Below are 21792 nucleotides of genomic sequence, written 5' to 3'. Positions count from 1 at the left end.
GTGGGTGAAGTCGCGAGCAGTGGGGAGAGGCAACGCTGATGCCCCATCGGGAGAAACACAGGCAGGCCAGGCAACAGCAAGTCCCAGATCCAGGCCCAATCATTACCACACACACTTTCACGTCCCATACATCCACACATCCACACATCCTACCTCCCTCGACTCTGCTGGGGTGTATTGCAGCGGGCACACCAGGAGGCCAGCAACCCCCCAGCCACCACAGACCCCGAACCAGCAGAACAATTAATTAATCCTCCTGGCCCCTCCTGCCCCGAGCAGACACCAGGAAGCAGGGGTGTGCGAAGAAGACCCCTCCCCTCACCCTTCTGGCTCTTCAATATTTTCTAATAGTGAGCAATTAAAATTGAGGGGCAGCCAAACTTGTAGAACTGGGAGCGCGGCACTCTGGGCAGCTTACATACCCAAAGAGCCCCGCCCACCAGATGCCACTCAGTGTAACCACCCCCCCAAGACCTAATGTGTGTGTGTGAGTGTGTTTGGTAAGTAGTAATGTCTAAGGTGTAATTAAAACAGGGGCAGGGAACTGCAGAGTGCAACCAAAGGGGACCACCTACGTGGCCCCATCCACTACACCCCACCGAACACACACGCCCCCAAAACCCTTCATGTGTGAGTGTGTGCTGTGTACAGGAGCCAGAAGGGAGAGGGGTATGGGGATATATACCGGGGGAGCTACTCTCCCCCAGAGAGGGCAGCCAGGGACTGGCTGCAATAGGCATCCCCGCTACCTGGGAGCCAACAATGGGCAGGAGGGCCTGATGTCCACCAGGCTCGGGGCCTGCAGCGACCATATTCCGGGAGCTACTGTACCCCCAGAAGGTACCCATCCCGCCCCACCCCACTCAACCCAACCCCACCCAGGAGGACCTCTACAAAAAACAAACAAACAAACCACCCGGTCACACCAGTCGCAGCAGCCCGGGCCTGAGACCCACCATCACCCAGCAACCCACCACCACTACTATGTGATAAAACTAATCAGAGGGGACCAGAGAGAATGAAATTCAGCCAATTGATGTTTTGAGGAGGCAGACATTGTTTCCATGCTAATATAATCTAAAAGAAAATTTCTAAACTGGTTAATACACAGATTGTTCTTCGCTTTCCAGTTCATGAGAATAGTTTTCTTTGCGATACATAACACTGTGACAACCATGTGTGCTGAGTTAATTTCCATGTTGATGTTGTCTAAGTCACCCAGTATGCACAGTGTGGGGCATGCAGGGATGCTACACTTTAGCCATGTTGATAGGTCCTCACAGACTTCAAGCCAGAACTTCTGGACAGGCGCAGAAAACCACAAAGCGTGTGCATAATCATCAGGTGTGTTATCTGTGCAATGTGAGCAGATGTTTGAGTGTGTTAGACCCATCCTGAACATCCTTTGTCCTGTATAGTGTGTTCTATGAAGGATTTTGTATTGTATGAGCTATAAATTAGGATTTCGAGTCTTTATGAAGGTGTTCAAACATATTTGTAGTTAGAAGCTATGACCAGAACTGATGGATAAATCTGCCTCCCATTTTGAGGATGGAAGAGACATTGTGTCATCTATCTTAGACAATAATTTATATATTTTTGATAGTAGTTTTGGGGTACAGCTGCTTAGAAATTCTGCTACCCTAGTCGGGGGTTGTAAGTCTGGTTGGTGGAGGATATATCCATCCATCCATCCATCATCTGCCGCTTATCTGGGGGTCGGGTCGCGGGGGCAGCAGCTTGAGCAGAGAAACCCAGACGTCTCTGTCCCCGGCCACTTCCTCCAGCTCTTCCGGGGGGACCTCGAGGCGTTCCCAGGCCAGCCGAGAGACATAGTCTCTCCAACGTGTCCTGGGTCTCCCCCGGGGTCTCCTCCCAGTGGGACGTGCCCGGAACACCTCCCCAGGGAGGCGCCCAGGGGGCATCCTAACCAGATGCCCGAGCCACCTCATCTGACTCCTCTCAATGCGGAGGAGCAGCGGTTCTACTCCGAGCCCCTCCCGGATGACTGAGCTTCTCACCCTATCTCTAAGGGAGAGCCCAGACACCCTGCGGAGGAAACCCATTTTGGCCGCTTGTATTCGCGATCTTGTTCTTTCGGTCACTACCCACAACTCGTGACCATAGGTGAGGATGGGAACGTAGATTGACCAGTAAGTAGAGAGCTTCGCCTTCTGGCTCAGCTCCCTCTTCACAACGACGGGTGAAGACGGGTGAAGACGGGTGAAGAGGCGGATCGGTGCAGGCGCCGCACCGATCCGCCCATCAATCTCCCGCTCCATTCGTCCGTCACTCGTGAACAAGACCCCGAGATACTTGAACTCCTCCTCTTGGGGAAGGATCTCATTCCCGACCCGGAGAGAGCATTCCACCCTTTTCCGGCTGAGAACCATAGTCTCGGATTTGGAGGTGCTGATTCTCATCCCAGCCGCTTCACACTCGGCTGCGAATCACTCCAGTGAGAGCTGAAGGTCACGGCCTGACGACGCTAACAGAACCACATCATCTGCAAAAAGCAGAGACCCGATTCTGAGGTCGCCAAATGGGACACCCTCAACGCCCTGGCTCCGCCTAGAAATTCTGTCCATAAAAGTTAGGAACAGAATCGGTGACAAAGGGCAGCCCTGACGGAGTCCAACTCTCACCGGAAACGTATCCGACTTACTGCCGGCAATGCGGACCAAACTCTGGCACCGGTCATACAGAGACCGAACGGCCCCTATCAAGGGGTCCGGCACTCCATATTCCCGGAGCACCCCCCACAGGACTCCACGAGGGACACGGTCGAACGCTTTCTCCAAGTCCACAAAACACATGTAGACTGGTTGGGCGAACTCCCATGCACCCTCCAGGATCCTGCCGAGGGTATAGAGCTGGTCCACTGTTCCACGGCCAAGACGAAAGCCACACTGCATCTCCTGAATCCGAGGCTCGATTATCCGACGGATCCTCCTCTCCAATACCCCCGAATAGACCTTACCAGGGAGGCTGAGGAGTGTGATACCCCTATAGTTGGAACACACCCTCCGGTCCCCCTTTTTAAAGAGGGGGACCACCACCCCAATCTGCCAGTCCAGAGGCACTGTCCCCGATGTCCACGCGATACTGCAGAGGCGTGTCAGCCAAGACAGCCCTACAACATCCAGAGCCTTGAGAAACTCAGGACGGACCTTATCCACCCCCGGGGCCTTGCCACCGAGGAACTTTTTAACCACCTCGGCAACCTCAGCCCCAGAAATGGGAGGCCCCGTCTCCGAGCTCTCCGACTCTGGCTCTTACGAGCACGTGTTGGTAGGATTGAGGAGTTCCTCGAAGTACCACCGACTCACAACATCCCTAGTTGAGGTCAGCAAAGCCCCGTCCGCACTGTAAACAGTGTTGACTGTGAGCCGCTTCCCCCCCCTGAGACGCCGGATGGTGGACCAGAATCTTTTCGAGGCCGTCCGGAAATCGTTCTCCATGGTCTCACCGAACTCCTCCCAGGCCCGAGTTTTTGCCTCAGCAACCGCCAAAGCCGCGGCCCGTCTGGCCCGTCGGTACCTATCAGCTTCTTCCAGGGTCCCACTGGCCAAAAAGGCCCGATAGGACTCCTTCTTCAGCTTGACGGCTTCCCTCACCACTGGTGTCCACCAGCAGGTTCGAGGGTTGCCGCCACGACAGGCACCGACCACCTTACGGCCACAACTCCGACCAGCTGCCTCGGCAATGGAGTCACGGAACATGGCCCATTCAATGTCCCCCACCTCAAATATGGTTGAAGCTCTGCTGGAGGTGGGAGTTAAAGCTCCTTCTGACGGGGGATTCTGACAAACGCTCCCAGCAGACCCTCACAATACGTTTGGGCCTGCCAGGTCTGATCGGCATCCTCCCCCACCAGCGGAGCCAACTCACCACCAGGTGGTGATCAGTTGACAGCTCCGCCCCTCTCTTCACCCGAGTGTCCAGGACATACGGCCGCAAGTCCGATGATACAACCACAAAGTCGATCATCGAACTGCGGCCAAGGGTGTCCTGGTGCCAAGTGCACATATGGACACCCTTATGCCTGAACATGGTGTTCGTTATGGACAGTCTATGACTGGCACAGAAGTCCAACAACATAACACCACTCTGATTCAGATCGGGGGGGCCGTTCCTCCCAATCACACCCCTCCAGGTCTCACTGTCATTGCCCACGTGAGCATTGAAGTCCCCTAGCAGAATGAGGGAGTCTCCGGTAGGAGCATTCTCCAGTGCCTCCCCCAGAGACTCCAAAAAGGGTAGGTACTCTGAACTGCTGTTTGGCGCATAGGCACAAACAACAGTCAGGACTCGTCCCCCCACCCAAGGCGGAGGGAGGCTACCCTCTCGTTTACTGGGGTAAACCCCAATGTACTGGCACACAGCCGGGGGGCAATAAGTATGCCCACACCTGCTCTGCGCCTCTCACCACGGGCAACTCCAGAGTGGAAGAGAGTCCAACCCCTCTCAAGAGTACTGGTTCCAGATCCCAAGCCGTGCGTCGAGGTGAGTCCGACTATATCTAACGGTCTGATGAAGTTTCAACAATAAACAACAAACTTTGTATTATGAGAAAGAACCAGACTCATTCTTTAGGAATCCGAAAATAAGCTCTATTTTACGAGTTATGCACGAATTCGGATTCTCCTATAAAACGAATTCCTTAACTCAAACCAAGTTAAGACTGCTTTGTCCTTCATATTTATTCATGTCTAATCAAGTTTCAACGATAAACAACGTTGTACTTTGTAGAATGAGAAAGAACTTCTTCAGCAATAAGCATCTCTCGACAAATGACGAAATACAGATTTTGCTATAAAATTAATTGCTATCAGCCTGACTTAAAACTGTTTGTCTTCCTTATTTATCCACTTCAAATCAAGTTTCAACAATTAAAAAAAATTTGTAGTTTGAGAAAGAACAACTTAATCTTGAGCAATCAGTATAAAAAGAGGGTAAGCAAAGGTGCGAATGTCAAACCATACAAGATCAAAACAGGGAGCGGAGGTGTTTGGCTGAGACAAGGTGTGAATGTCCACCCATAATTAATGAAAAGCGGGCAACAAGTAGGTTCGAATGCCCAACCATACATCATCAAAAGCAGGAGTGGATATGTTCGGCTACAAGAAGGTTTGAACGTCTGACCATAGTTTGTAAAAAACGGGTAAGAAAAGGTTAAAATACCCGACTGTACACAATCAGTAGCGGGTGCGGAGTTGTTCGGCTACTAAAAGGTGTGAAAGTCCGACCATGGTTTGTAAAAAGCGGGTAAGAAAAGGTGCGAATGCCCGAAAATGTATGATCAAAAGAGGGAGAGGAGGTGTTCGGCTGCAAGAAGGTGTGAATGTACACCCATAATTACTGAAAAATGGGTAAGAAAAGGTGCGAATGCCTAAGTATACATAATCAAAAGCAGGAGTGGATGTGTTCGGCTCCAAGAAGGGTTGAATGTCTGACCATAGTTTGTAAAAAGCAGGTAAGAAAAGGTTTGACTGCCCGAATATACACCATCAAAAGAGGGAGCGGAGGTGTTCCGCTGTAAGAAGGTGTGAATGTCCGACCATAGTTGGTAAAAAGCGGGTAAGAAAAGGTTAAAATACCCGACTGTACACAATCAATAGCGGGAGCGGAGTTGTTCGGCTACTAAAAGATGTGAAAGTCCGACTATGGTTTGTAAAAAGCGGGTAAGAAAAGGTGCTAATGCCCGACAATGTATGATCAAAAGAGGGAGTGGAGGTTTTCTGCTGTAAGAAGGTCTGAATGTCCAACTATAATTTGTAAAAACCGGGTAAGAAAAGGCTTGAAAGCCCGACTATACACCATCATAAGCGGGAGAGGAGGTGTTCAGCTGCAAGAAGGTGTGAATGTCCACCCATAATTACTGAAAAATGGGTAAGAAAAGTTGCGAATGCCCAAACATACATCATCAAAAGCAGGAGTGGATGTGTTGGGCTACAAGAAGGTTTGAAAGTCCGACCATGGTTTGTAAAAAACGGGTAAGAAAAGGTGCGAATGCCCGACAACGTATGATCAAAAGAGGGAGCGGAGGTTTTTGGCTACAAGAAGGTTTGAATGTCCGACCATAGTTTGTAAAAAGCGGGTAAGAAAAGGTTCAAATGCCTGACAATACACCATCAAAAGCGGGAGCGGAGGTGTTCCGCTGTAAGACGGTGTAAATGTCCGACCATAGTTGGTAAAAAGCGGGTAAGAAAAGGTTAAAATACCCGACTGTACACAATCAATAGCGGTAGCGGAGTTGTTCGGCTACAAGAAGGTGTGAAAGTCCAACCATGGTTTGTAAAAAGCTGCTAAGAAAAGGTTCGAATGCCCGAATATATACCATCAAAAGCGGAAGCGGAGGTGTTCGGCTGCAAGAAGGTGTGAACGTCCGACCAAAGTTTGTAAAAAGCAGTTAAGAAAAGGTTCGAATATCCAACCAAACATAATCAAAAGCGGGAGCAGAGCTGTTCGACTGCAAGTAGGTGTGAATGTCCAGCCATAATTACTCACAAACGGGTAAGAAAAGGTAGTATTGCTAGACCATACATGATCAAAACAGGGAGCTGAGGTGGTTCAGCACCAAGGTGTGAATGTCTGACTATAGTTTGTAAAAAGCGGGTAAGACAAGGTGCGAATGCCCGACAATGTATGATCAAAAGAGGGAGCGGAGGTTTTTGGCTACAAGAAGGTTTGAATGTCCGACCACAGTTTGTAAAAAGCGGGTAAGAAAAGGTTCAAATGCCTGACTATACACCATCAAAAGCGGGAGCGGAGGTGTTCGGCTGTAAGACGGTGTAAATGTCCGACCATAGTTGATAAAAAGCGGGTAAGAAAAGGTTAAAATACCCGACTGTACACAATAAATAGGGGGAGCGGAGTTGTTCGGCTACAAGAAGGTGTGAAAGTCCAACCATGGTTTGTAAAAAGCTGGTAAGAAAAGGTTCGAATGCCCGAATATTTACCATCAAAAGCGGAAGCGGAGGTGTTCGGCTGCAAGAAGGTGTGAACGTCCGACCAAAGTTTGTAAAAAGCAGTTAAGAAAAGGTTCGAATATCCAACCAAACATAATCAAAAGCGGGAGCAGAGCTGTTCGACTGCAAGTAGGTGTGAATGTCCAGCCATAATTACTCACAAACGGGTAAGAAAAGGTAGTATTGCCAGACCATACATGATCAAAACAGGGAGCGGAGGTGGTTCAGCTGCAAGGTGTGAATGTCTGACTATAGTTTGTAAAAAGCGGGTAAGATAAGGTGCGAATGCCCGACAATGTATGATCAAAAGAGGGAGCAGAGGTTTTTGGCTGCAAGAAGGTCTGAATGTCCACCCAAAATTCCTGAAAAATGGGTAAAAAATAGGTGCGAATGCCAAACCATACATCATCAAAAGCAGGAGTGGATGTGTTACGCTACAAGAAGATTTGAATGTCCATCAATAATTGCTTTAAAACATGAAAGAAAATTTTCGAATATCAAACCGCACATGATCATAAGCGGGAGAGGAGTTGTTCAGCTGCAAGAAGGTTTGAATGTCCACCCATAATTACTGAAAAATGGGTAAGAAAAGGTGAAAATGCCCAACCATACATCATCAAAAGCAGGAGTGGATGTGTTCGGCTACAAGAAGGTTTGAATGTCCGACCATAGTTTGTAAAAAGCGGGTAAGAAAAGGTTCGAATGCCCGAACATAGACCATCAAAAGAGGGAGCGGAGGTGTTCCGCTGTAAGAAGGTGTAAATGTCCGACCATAGTTGGTAAAAAGCGGGTAAGAAAAGGTTAAAATACCCGACTGTAGACAATCAATAGCGGGAGCGGAGTTGTTTGGCTACAAGAAGGTGTGAAAGTCCGACCACGGTTTGTAAAAAGCGGGTAAGAAAAGGTTCGAATGCCCGAATATATACCATCAAAAGTGGAAGTGGATGTGTTCGGCTGCAAGAAGGTGTGAACGTCCGACCAAAGTTTGTAAAAAGCAGTCAAGAAAAGGTTCGAATATCCAACCAAACATAATCAAAAGCGGGAGCAGAGCTGTTCGACTGCAAGTAGGTGTGAATGTCAGATCATAATTTGCAAAAAGCTGATGAGAAAGGGTGAGAATGCCCGGCTATACACCATCAAATGCGGGAGCGGAAGTGTTCGGCTGTGAGTAGGTGTGAATGTCCAACCATAATTGCTGAAAAATGTGTTAGAAGAGACTAGAATGCCGGACAAGACATCATCAAATGCGGGAGCGGAGTTGTTCGGCTGTGAGTAGGTGTGAATCTCCGAGCATAGTTTGTAAAAAGGGGGTAAGAATAGGTTCGAATGCCCGAACATACACTATCAAAACAGGGACCTGAGGTGGCTCAGCTACAAGGTGTGAATGTCTGACTATAGTTTGTAAATAAGGTGCGAATGCCCAACAATGTATGATCAAAAGAGGGAGCGGAGGTTTTCGGCTACAAGAAGGGTTGAATGTCCGACCATAGTTAGTAAAAAGCGGGTAAGAAAAGGTTCAAATGCCTGACTATACACCATCAAAAGCCGGAGCGGAGGTGTTCCGCTGTAAGACGGTGTGAATGTCCAACCATAGTTGGTAAAAAGCGGGTAAGAAAAGGTTAAAATACCTGACTGTACACAATCAATAGCGGGAGCGGAGTTGTTCGGCTACAAGAAGGTGTGAAAGTTCAACCATGGTTTGTAAAAAGATGCTAAGAAAAGGTTCGAATGCCCGAATATATACCATCAAAAGCGGGAGCAGAGCTGTTCGACTGCAAGTAGGTGTGAATGTCCAGCCATAATTACTCACAAACGGGTAAGGAAAGGTAGTATTGCCAGACCATATATGATCAAAACAGGGAGCTGAGGTGGTTCAGCTGCAAGGTGTGAATGTCTGACTATAGTTTGTAAAAAGCGGGTAAGACAAGGTGCGAATGCCCGACAATGTATGATCAAAAGAGGGAGTGGAGGTCTTCGGCTGCAAGGTCTGAATGTCCAACCATAATTTCTAAAAACCGGGTAAGAAAAGGCTCGAAAGCCCGACTATACACAATCAAAAGCGGGAGCGGGAGGTTTTCAGCTGCAAATCCTTCACTCAAACCAAGTGAAAACTGCTTTGTCCTTCATATTTATCAATGTCTAGATCGACTTCAACAAAGAACAACATTGTACTTTGCAGTAAAGAAAGAGCAAATCAAAAGTTTTAGGAATCCGAGAATAAGCTTATTTTCATGAGTTCTGCACGATTATTGATTTTACTATAAATGAATGCCTTCACTCAAACTATGTTAAAACTGCTTTGTCCTTCATATTTATCAATGTCTAGATTGACTTCAACAAAGAACAACACTGGATTTTGCAGTAGAAGAAAGAGCAACACTGAAGGATCAGTAATCCGAGAATAAGCTTATTTTCATACGTTCTGCATGATTTGGGATTTTATGTATAAAATGAATTCCTTCACTCAAACCAAGTTAAAACTGCTTTGTCCTTCATATTTATCAATGTCTAGATCGACTTCAACAAAGAACAACATTGTATTTTGCAGTAGAAGAAAAAGCAACACTGAAGGATCAGGAATCCGAGAATAAGCTTATTTTCATACGTTCTGCATGATTTGGGATTTTATGTATAAAATGAATTCCTTCACTCAAACCAAGTGAAAACTTCTTTGTCCTTCATATTTATCAATGTCTAGATTTACTTCAACAAAGAACAACATTGTATTTTGCAGTAGAAGAAATAGCAACACTGAAGGGTCAGGAATCCGAAAACAAGCTTATTTTCATACTTTCTGCTTGATTTGGGATTTTGCTATCAAATTAATTCCTTCACTCAAACAAAGTGGAAACTGCTTTGTCCTTCATATTTATCAATGTCTATATCGATTTCAACAAAGAACAAGGCTGTATTTTGCAGTATAGGAAAGAGCAACACTGGAGGATCAGGAATCCGAGAATAAGCTTACTTTCATGAGTCCTGCACGATTTCGGATTTTCCTATAAAATGAATTGCTTTGCTCAAACAAAGTTAAAATTGCTTTGTCCTTCATAGTTATCCATGTCTAAAATGTATCAAGCATAAAGTTCCTCATATTACCCTGAATGACAAAGAAGCATCCCTTTGGTTGAGCAATACGTTCCTTTTGCGGAGTTATGCATGATTTCGGATTTTGCTATAAAATTCATTCCTATTGATTGTGTACAGTCGGGTATTTTAACCTTTTCTTACCCACTTTTTACCAACTATGGTCGGACATTCACACCGTCTTACAGCGGAACATCTCCGCTCCCGCTTTTGATGGTGTATAGTCAGGCATTTGAACCTTTTCTTACCCGCTTTTTACAAACTATGGTAGGACATTCAAACCTTCTTGTAGCCGAAAACCTCTGCTCCCTCTTTTGATTATACATTGTCGGGCATTCGCACCTTGGTGCTGAACCACCTCAGCTCCCTGTTTTGATCATGTATGGTCTGGCAATACTACCTTTTCTTACCCGTTTGTGAGTAATTATGGCTGGACATTCACACCTACTTGCAGTCGAACAGCTCTGCTCCCGCTTTTGATTATGTTTGGTTGGATATTCGAACCTTTTCTTAACTGCTTTTTACAAACTTTGGTCGGACGTTCACACCTTCTTCCAGCCGAACACCTCCGCTTCCGCTTTTGATGGTATATATTCGGGCATTCGAACCTTTTCTTACCAGCTTTTTACAAACCATGGTTGGACTTTCACACCTTCTTGTAGCCGAACAACTCCGCTCCCCCTATTGATTGTGTACAGTCGGGTATTTTAACCTTTTCTTACCCGCTTTTTACCAACTATGGTCGGACATTCACACCGTCTTACAGCGGAACACCTCCGCTCCCGCTTTTGATGGTGTATAGTCAGGCATTTGAACCTTTTCTTACCCGCTTTTTACAAACTATGGTCGGACATTCAAACCTTCTTGTATCCAAAAACCTCCGCTCCCTCTTTTGATCATACATTGTCGGGCATTCGCACCTTTTCTTACCCGTTTTTTACAAACCATGGTCGGACTTTCACACATTCTTGTAGCCAAACACATCCGCTCCCGCTATTGATTGTGTACAGTCGGGTATTTTAACCTTTTCTTACCCACTTTTTACCAACTATGGTCGGACATTCACACCGTCTTACAGCGGAACATCTCCGCTCCCGCTTTTGATGGTGTATAGTCAGGCATTTGAACCTTTTCTTACCCGCTTTTTACAAACTATGGTCGGACATTCAAACCTTCTTGTAGCCGAAAACCTCTGCTCCCTCTTTTGATTATACATTGTCGGGCATTCGCACCTTATCTTACCCGCTTTTTACAAACTATAGTTAGACATTCACACCTTGGTTCTGAACCACCTCAGCTCCCTGTTTTGATCATGTATGGTCTGGCAATACTACCTTTTCTTACCCGTTTGTGAGTAATTATGGCTGGACATTCACACCTACTTGCAGTCGAACAGCTCTGCTCCCGCTTTTGATTATGTTTGGTTGGATATTCGAACCTTTTCTTAACTGCTTTTTACAAACTTTGGTCGGACGTTCACACCTTCTTGCAGCCGAACACTTCCGCTTCCGCTTTTGATGGTATATATTCGGGCATTAGAACCTTTTCTTACCAGCTTTTTACAAACCATGGTTGGACTTTCACACCAACTTGTAGCCGAACAACTCCGCTCCCCCTATTGATTGTGTACAGTCGGGTATTTTAACCTTTTCTTACCCGCTTTTTACCAAATATGGTCGGACATTCACACCGTCTTACAGCGGAACACCTCCGCTCCCGCTTTTGATGGTGTATAGTCAGGCATTTGAACCTTTTCTTACCCGCTTTTTACAAACTATGGTCGGACATTCAAACCTTCTTGTAGCCAAAAACCTCCGCTCCCTCTTTTGATCATACATTGTCGGGCATTCGCACCTTTTCTTACCCGTTTTTTACAAACCATGGTCGGACTTTCACACATTCTTGTAGCCAAACACATCCGCTCCCGCTATTGATTGTGTACAGTCGGGTATTTTAACCTTTTCTTACCCACTTTTTACCAACTATGGTCGGACATTCACACCTTCTTACAGCGGAACACCTCCGCTCCCTCTTTTGATGGTGTATGTTTGGGCATTCGAACCTTTTCTTACCCGCTTTTTACAAACTATGCTCGGACATTCAAACCTTCTTGTAGCCGAACACATCCACTCCTTCTTTTGATGATGTATGCTTGGGCATTCAAACCTACTTTTTACCCGCTTTTCATTAATTTTGGGTGGACATTCATACCTTGTCACAGCCAAACACCTCCGCTCCCTGTTTTGATCATGTATGGTTGGACATTCGCACCTTTTCTCACCCGCTTTTTGCAAACTATGGTCGGCTGTTCACAGCTTCCTCTCCACCATACTTGTATGGTGGGATATTCACACCCACTTGCATCCGAAGACCTTTTGTTGATATTTAGTTGGTCATTCGCAGCTTACCCGCTTTTGGCAAACTATGGCCTTCTTGCAGCCAAACACCTCTGATCTCGCTTTTGATAATGTAAGGTTGGGCATTCAGACCTTGCTTCACCTGCTTTTCACCAAATATAGTCGGACATTAAAACCTTCTTGCAGCCGAACACTTCCGCTCCACCTTTTAGTGTTCTATCACACCTTTTTTTCACCGAATTTTATAGACTATGGTTGGAAATTCTCAACCACTCTCATCCGAAGACCTCTCCTCCCGCTTTTGTTAATATATTTGAACTTTAGTCGGACATTCACACCTTCTTGCAGCTGAACCACCTCCGCTCCCTGTTTTGATCATGTATGGTCTGGCAATACTACCTTTTCTTACCCGTTTGTGAGTAATTATGGCTGGACATTCACACCTACTTGCAGTCGAAAAGCTCTGCTCCCGCTTTTGATTATGTTTGGTTGGATATTCGAACCTTTTCTTAACTGCTTTTTACAAACTTTGGTCGGACGTTCACACCTTCTTGCAGCCAAACACCTCCGCTTCCGCTTTTGATGGTATATATTCGGGCATTCGAACCTTTTCTTAGCAGCTTTTTACAAACCATGGTTGGACTTTCACACCTTCTTGTAGCCGAACAACTCCGCTTCCGCTATTGATTGTGTACAGTCGGGTATTTTAACCTTTTCTTACCCGCTTTTTACCAACTATGGTCGGACATTCACACCGCCTTACAGCGGAACACCTCCGCTCCCGCTTTTGATGGTGTATTGTCAGGCATTTGAACCTTTTCTTACCCGCTTTTTACAAACTATGGTCGGACATTCAAACCTTCTTGTAGCCAAAAACCTCCGCTCCCTCTTTTGATCATACATTGTCGGGCATTCGCACCTTTTCTTACCCGTTTTTTACAAACCATGGTCGGACTTTCAAACCTTCTTGTAGCCCAACACATCCACTCCTGCTTTTGATGATGTATGTTTGGGCATTCGCACCTTTTCTTACCCATTTTTCAGTAATTATGGGTGGACATTCACACCTTCTTGCAGCTGAACACCTCCTCTCCCGCTTATGATGGTGTATAGTCGGGCTTTCAAGCCTTTTCTTACCCGGTTTTTACAAATTATAGTTGGACATTCACACCTTCTTGCAGCTGAACAACTCCTCTCCCGCTTATGATCATGTGCGGTTTGATATTCGAAAATTTTCTTTCATGTTTTAAAGCAATTATTGATGGACATTCAAATCTTCTTGTAGCCGAACACATCCACTCCTGCTTTTGATGATGTATGGTTTGGCATTCGCACCCTTTTTTTACCCATTTTTCAGGAATTTTGGGTGGACATTCAGACCTTCTTGCAGCCGAAAACCTCCGCTCCCTCTTTTGATCTTACATTGTCGGGCATTCGCACCTTATCTTACCCGCTTTTTACAAACTATAGTCAGACATTCACACCTTGCAGCTGAACCACCTCCGCTCCCTGTTTTGATCATGTATGGTCTGGCAATACTACCTTTTCTTACCCGTTTGTGAGTAATTAATCCCAAAATATTGAGCATAAAATAAGTCTTAATGCTGATGATGTATTACTTTTCCTTCAGAACTCACAGACGTCTCTCAGTCACACGATCACACTCATAAATAAATTCTCAGCACTTTCTGACTACTCTATCAACTGGTCTAAGACCACAGTTCTGCCCATTAACTGTAGGGTCCATAATATACCTGCGATCACTTTACAGTCAGGAAATATTAGATATTTAGGCATAAACATTTCCTCCAGGCTCTCAGAGCTAACAAAGCTAAATTATGTGCAATTATTAAAGACAGTAGAGGACGATCTCTCGTTGGAAGTCCTTACCTATATCACTTATGGGGAGAGTTACATCCATTAAAATGATGATACTACCAAAAGTTAACTATTTGTTCTCAATGATCCCCATAAAACCATCTGCTACTTGGTTTAAGTCACTAGATTCATGCATCTCCAAATTTCTGTGGAAAAACAAACCACCACGTATTAGTTTAAAAACCCTACAGAAGACCAAGGACAGTGGTGGATTAGATTTACTTCATTTTCAGCACTATTCCTTAGACAATAGGTTACAATATATATCAAAATGGTTTAAACCTTGTTGTTGTCACAGTTCCCAGAGACGTTGTAATCGTTGAGGATTCTATATTCACCCCCTCATTAGAGGCACGTAATGCAGATTGATGACACTGAATCTTCTTCTCTGTTCATTGCTGGCATCATTCCCAGCATCGTAAGTGTTCGTGGCATTGTTAGCCTCTTCTTCTGGATCTTGATATCGAGAATCCTTTTGTATTTCTGGTTTGTCAGTACTCTCTCTTCGTTCACCGGAGTCTTTGTCTTTTTGTCCTTGAGTTTGGTGATTTTTTCTTCTTTTGATGCCTTGACACAATGTGACAGGTGATACCACGTGGGAGATCCTGTAACTTGGATTGCTGTCCCTGTGCTGCGAAATGGCTGTGCTGCTCAAATGGTCTCTCCTTCATCATGGTTACATGCTGCCATTCCGACATCTCGCCATTCCGACATGGGTCTCCAATTGTCGGAATGGCGACACTTAATTTTTTATCAAACGTCCCACCATTCCGACACTTTTTTCCTCCTATGGTCAGAATGGCGGTATGTTTTTTGTTTTTTTTAACATACCGCCATTCCGACAGTTCCTTTTAATAGCCTATTTTTTACCCAAAACATTTTGCACTAATGATATGCCGGCGCAAATACGCCCTAAAGTTTGGCGCACAAGCTTTGCACATGCAGAGGCCACAGCCTCGCAAACAAACTTTAATAATCTATTATCAAAATCCCCTGAATTTCAAATATAAAAATACAGATATTAATGTAACTCTGGCGAGACTGAAACTGATTAAGCAGAAATACAGTGTCAGTGAGCTGTCACAGCAGCCAGCTGGAGCGGAGCTCTCCACAGAGCCCATGCGTCTTTTGCACGCTGTCATCATATGCAAAAGTAATAATTGCAATTACAGATATCACGGCTACTGCACTGGACACAGTTGCGAGCACTCTGCCTTGCCTTGCCAATAGGAGAAGAGAGAAATGACAGCATAGAACGTATAAAACACAACAAAATGCAGTAAAAACGTTTATTCATGTTATTCACGTGATTTATGAGTACTCACTCCAATTTTGGGAAGCGCGGATGGGTTTTGCGCATTTGGCACAAACACACAGCCCCAACGGTTGTAGCTTTATACAGCCTGTTGATATCTTAAGGACCAGTTAGGTCACACCTGGGAGTAAATGTCATGTAGAGATTGTTTTTACATGACATTAAAGCTGAACATATAGCTTTCATCCACAAACCAACGTGGGAGAGCCCGAAGACGCATGTGCCAGACGCACATAGGCATGCGTAAAACCAATTTTGACCACTTCATACTGTTTATTTGCTTTATTTTAGTTAACTTTCGTTTCTTTTGGATTCTTGTGCGTGTTATGGAGCCGTTTTGGTCCATGTTTGTAAGCCTTTTTTTCCTGGATTAAATTTTCGGAAGTTGAAACAAGTGGCATTGGAGTGTGTGATTGAAAACCACCGCGGACTGCTTCTCCTCCTCCAGTTGCCGAGACTTTGTGTTTTTAATAACGCTTGTCTATAAACATGTGTTAAACATATAAATTGCATGAACAGAAAGAAGGGACTCACCTGTTGAGTAACACACATTTCCTTATACAGAAAGCCTTGTCGGAATGGTGGGACATTTGAACGTCGGAATGGTGGGACGTTTGCATGTCGGAATGGTGGTATGTCGGAATGGTGGGATGTCGGAATAGCGGGATGTCGGAATGGCGGGATTTCGGAATGGGTGTTGCCACCCCCTTCATCATATACACAGTTATTTATACATCACCTTCCACCATGAAGCGTTGTCCCTTTTTGTTTCTCTCTTTGTTCTTAAAATGCTGTTATGCATGTCTAAACCAATCCATTAAATTAGATCATTTTGGCAGTAAAGCGATCTACAATGTGCTTGGTCGCAAAGCTGCTCATCTGTGGTAAACAGCTCTTCAGAAAGGCATTCTTCAATTGATTTCACTAATTCTATGTAATAATTTTGTGATTTCCTACAAAACTACACTTCTTCTCCCATCTGTCTGAGTATTTAATATTGTCTGGGTCCCGTTAAAACATGTATTTTTCCCATCTAATTCCTTGTTTGCTTTAAAACAAGTATTCCCCATTTTCTATCCCTTCAGTAGCCAACCAGTTTGTATGGAGTACACTGGAGCAACTTGACTGATCAGTAAAACACTGCTTTTGTTGTCACCGCAAGGCTTCCCCCGTCGGTTGTTTCACTGAGACACTACTGAGTAACTATAACTCAACACAGTTTATACACATAACATTCATATACATACTAACAAACAAACAAACAATTATTCATCGCAATTTTCTCATCTCTGTTTGAACGTACACCCAGGTCAATATTCCTGTAGTCTTCTCATACCGACTATGGACCCATTCATTTTTTAACTTCACTGTTTTGCAAATCCTAATTGAATATTACACATTGACATTGAACTTTACTTGATAAGCAGGTCTTCATTGCATTCAGCAGCCTATATGTGAGCATCTATGTGTAAGATGTTCTTCTTTGCATTTATCAGCAGCAAGCAATTCTTCATTGCACATGCATATGAAAATAGTAAAACAATTCCAATGCGTTAGCGAAACCTTCTATATCAGGAGTGTCCATCATGATGCTGGGAATAGAACCTCTTTCCCAGAATAGTTCAACCTTCATTACTCAACTGATCATAACTCCGCAATGAGCACATTTCAAAGTATCATTCCTCTACATATATTCAAAAATCTATGTGTAAATGTTTAATATTTCTTATATTTGTTGATGTCATTCTGTGTGCATGTGGCCTAAACCCAATCTCTGTGTGGCAATTTTAATTTAAACAAGTTGAACTCTGCCTCTGATCATTTAAAAAAGGTGTGTACCAATATCAACCTTTCTCAGGTAATTACAGATCCTACAAAACCAAAGAGATCCTTCAAGGTTGTCCCTGATTGGCTCAATCTTAACAAATCAAAGGTAGAAAATCCGCAGTATCTGAACTTGGTGTTAGTTATCACTGCTCAATAGCCTGTATCAGAATTGCAAAAATGAAAACATTAGGTCCACGCTTGGTATCCAGATCCTGAAACATCTCCATGAGCAGGCTTTTTTTGAACTGATCTGTTGAATAGTTATATGACACTGTTAAAATCCCAGATGAAGATCTAGCACTTGACCATTTTTGTAAATCTTCTAATTCCATAGTTGATAAACACGCCCCTTTTAAAAAGTATAGAACTTAGAACAGGTCTATCCCTGGCTTTCGGCAGAACTGTCTTCTTTACTTTTTTTTCCCCTTGTCCTGTTCAGCATTATGTCAGAAGAATTGTAGTCTGAATACCTTTGATGCCAAACAGATTTGTTTTGCCAAGGGAAGTTTTATAAATGTAAAGCTCCCCTTGATGCCCATTTATTTATTTCTGTTTACAATATATGACATGAACTGAACTGAACCGGACCGGGGGACAAGGAAAGAAGAAGAGGAAAGAAGAGGAAACAGAACAAAAATAGAAACAAAAACCAGACAACCAGCTGCTACACCTGTAAAAAACAAAACAGACAACAATCCATGGCCTATGAGGGGAATCCAGCCTTAGCGCCACCAGGAGCACCTGAAAGCAGACAAGCAGAGAAAAAACAAACACACAAACAAACAAAAACAAGCACAAGAAGCGGCAATCGCATACAACACAGCTGTGGATATAGATGACCTGAGACGACATGATAATACATCAACTGCTTAGTGACCATGCTACTGGACTAATGAATGTGTGTGTGTGTGTGTGAGAACATGCAACACCCATGGCACAGGACCTACATGATAACCGTGCTTAGTTATGAGTGTATAAGCGTACAGGGCCACAATCCACAGCCCCCCCCCAAGCAATCAGAAGCAGGCAGAGAGGGCCACAAGACCCAGGCCACCAGCAGCCCCCACAGAGCACAGAACCCAGGCAGCCCACCGCAGGGGCAACCACGCATCCACCCAGAAGACTGCAGAGGAAGCCCCCGGAAAGAGCCCCCATAAGCATAGGGCAGAGGCACTCCGGGAACCAGGGGCAACAGCCCACCGACCCCGCCAGGCCCCAGCCGCCCAGACATGGGCAGTGCACTGGACCTGGGCCCCAGGAGCCCGAGCGCCCCCAAACCCCCCGGCAGAGGCCCCACCCAATACCCAGGAGGGCCAAGCGCCCCAGACAGCCACAAAGTGGGTCAGCGCCTGCCCCAGCGCCCCTGGCCAAGTGCCCTGGGAGTCAAGACGTGCCCACAGGTGGGTGAAGTCGCGAGCAGTGGAGAAACACAGGCAGGCCAAGCGACAGCAAGTCCCAGATCCAGGCCCAATCATTACCACACACACTTTCACGTCCCATACATCCACACATCCTACCTCCCTCGACTCTGCTGGGGTGTAGTGCAGCGGGCACACCAGGAGGCCAGCAATCCCCCAGCCACCACAGACCCCGAAACAGCAGAACAATTAATTAATCCTCCTGGCCCCTCCTGCCCCGAGCAGACACCAGGAAGCAGGGGTGTGCGAAGAAGACCCCTCCCCTCACCCTTCTGGCTCTTCAATATTTTCTAATAGTGAGCAATTAAAATTGAGGGGCAGCCAAACTTGTAGAACTGGGAGCGCGGCACTCTGGGCCGCCTACATACCCAAAGAGCCCCGCCCACCAGATGCCACTCAGTGTAACCACCCCCCAAGACCTAATGTGTGTGTGTGAGTGTGTTTGATAAGTAGTAATGTCTAAGGTGTAATTAAACAGGGGCAGGGAACTGCAGAGTGCAACCAAAGGGGACCACCTACGTGGCCCCATCCACTACACCCCACCGAACACACACGCCCCCAAAACCCTTCATGTGTGAGTGTGTGCTGTGTACAGGAGCCAGAAGGGAGAGGGGTATGGGGATATATACCGGGGGAGCTACTCTCCCCCAGAGAGGGCAGCCAGGGACTGGCTGCAATAGGCATCCCCGCTACCTGGGAGCCAACAATGGGCAGGAGGGCCTGATGTCCACCAGGCTCGGGCCCTGCAGCGACCATATTCCGGGAGCTACTGTACCCCCAGAAGGTACCCATCCCGCCCCACCCCACTCAACCCAACCCCACCCAGGAGGACCTCTACAAAAAACAAACAAACAAACCACCCGGTCACACCAGTCGCAGCAGCCCGGGCCTGAGACCCACCATCACCCAGCAACCCACCACCACCACTATGTGATAAAACTAATCAGAGGGGACCAGAGAGAATGAAATTCAGCCAATTGATGTTTTGAGGAGGCAGACATTGTTTCCATGCTAATATAATCTAAAAGAAAATTTCTAAACTGGTTAATACACAGATTGTTCTTCGCTTTCCAGTTCATGAGAATAGTTTTCTTTGCGATACATAACACTGTGACAACCATGTGTGCTGAGTTAATTTCCATGTTGATGTTGTCTAAGTCACCCAGTATGCACAGTGTGGGGCATGCAGGGATGCTACACTTTAGCCATGTTGATAGGTCCTCACAGACTTCAAGCCAGAACTTCTGGACAGGCGCAGAAAACCACAAAGCATGTGCATAATCATCAGGTGTGTTATCTGTGCAATGTGAGCAGATGTTTGAGTGTGTTAGACCCATCCTGAACATCCTTTGTCCTGTATAGTGTGTTCTATGAAGGATTTTGTATTGTATGAGCTGTAAATTAGGATTTCGAGTCTTTATGAAGGTGTTCAAACATATTTGTGGTTAGAAGCTATGACCAGAACTGATGGATAAATCTGCCTCCCATTTTGAGGATGGAAGAGACATTGTGTCATCTATCTTAGACAATAATTTATATATTTTTGATAGTAGTTTTGGGGTACAGCTGCTTAGAAATTCTGCTACCCTAGTCGGGGGTTGTAAGTCTGGTTGGTGGAGGATATATCCATCCATCCATCCATCATCTGCCGCTTATCCGGGGGTCGGGTCGCGGGGGCAGGAGCTTGAGCAGAGAAACCCAGACGTCTCTGTCCCCAGCCACTTCCTCCAGCTCTTCCGGGGGGACCCCGAGGCGTTCCCAGGCCAGCCGAGAGACATAGTCTCTCCAACGTGTCCTGGGTCTCCCCCGGTTTCTCCTCCCAGAGGGACGTGCCCGGAACACCTCCCCAGGGAGGCGCCCAGGGGGCATCCTAACCAGATGCCCGAGCCACCTCATCTGACTCCGCTCAATGCGGAGGAGCAGCGGTTCTACTCCGAGCCCCTCCCGGATGACTGAGCTTCTCACCCTATCTCTAAGGGAGAGCCCAGACACCTTGCGGAGGAAACCCATTTCGGCCGCTTGTATTCGCGATCTTGTTCTTTCGGTCACTACCCACAACTCGTGACCATAGGTGAGGATGGGAACGTAGATTGACCAGTAAGTAGAGAGCTTCGCCTTCTGGCTCAGCTCCCTCTTCACAACGACGGGTCGGTGCAGAGCCTGCAACACTGCAGGCGCCGCACCGATCCGCCCGTCAATCTCCCGCTCCATTCGTCCGTCACTCGTGAACAAGACCCCGAGATACTTGAACTCCTCCTCTTGGGGAAGGATCTCATTCCCGACCCGGAGAGAGCATTCCACCCTTTTACGGCTGAGAACCATAGTCTCGGATTTGGAGGTGCTGATTCTCATCCCAGCCGCTTCACACTCGGCTGCGAATCACTCCAGTGAGAGCTGAAGGTCACGGCCTGACGACGCTAACAGAACCACATCATCTGCAAAAAGCAGAGACCCGATTCTGAGGTCGCCAAATGGGACACCCTCAACGCCCTGGCTCCGCCTAGAAATTCTGTCCATAAAAGTTAGGAACAGAATCGGTGACAAAGGGCAGCCCTGACGGAGTCCAACTCTCACCGGAAACGTATCCGACTTACTGCCGGCAATGCGGAACAAACTCTGGCACCGGTCATACAGAGACCGAACGGCCCCTATCAAGGGGTCCGGCACTCCATATTCCCGGAGCACCCCCCACAGGACTCCACGAGGGACACGGTCGAACGCTTTCTCCAAGTCCACAAAACACATGTAGACTGGTTGGGCGAACTCCCATGCACCCTCCAGGATCCTGCCGAGGGTATAGAGCTGGTCCACTGTTCCACGGCCAGGACGAAAGCCACACTGCATCTCCTGAATCCGAGGCTCGATTATCCGACGGATCCTCCTCTCCAATACCCCCGAATAGACCTTACCAGGGAGGCTGAGGAGTGTGATACCTCTAT

Source organism: Leuresthes tenuis, unplaced genomic scaffold (genome assembly GCF_036924035.1).
Source record: "Leuresthes tenuis unplaced genomic scaffold, fLeuTen1.0.hap1 SCAF_12, whole genome shotgun sequence".
Lineage (NCBI taxonomy): Eukaryota > Metazoa > Chordata > Actinopteri > Atheriniformes > Atherinopsidae > Leuresthes > Leuresthes tenuis.
Note: the sequence above shows the minus strand (reverse complement) of the source record.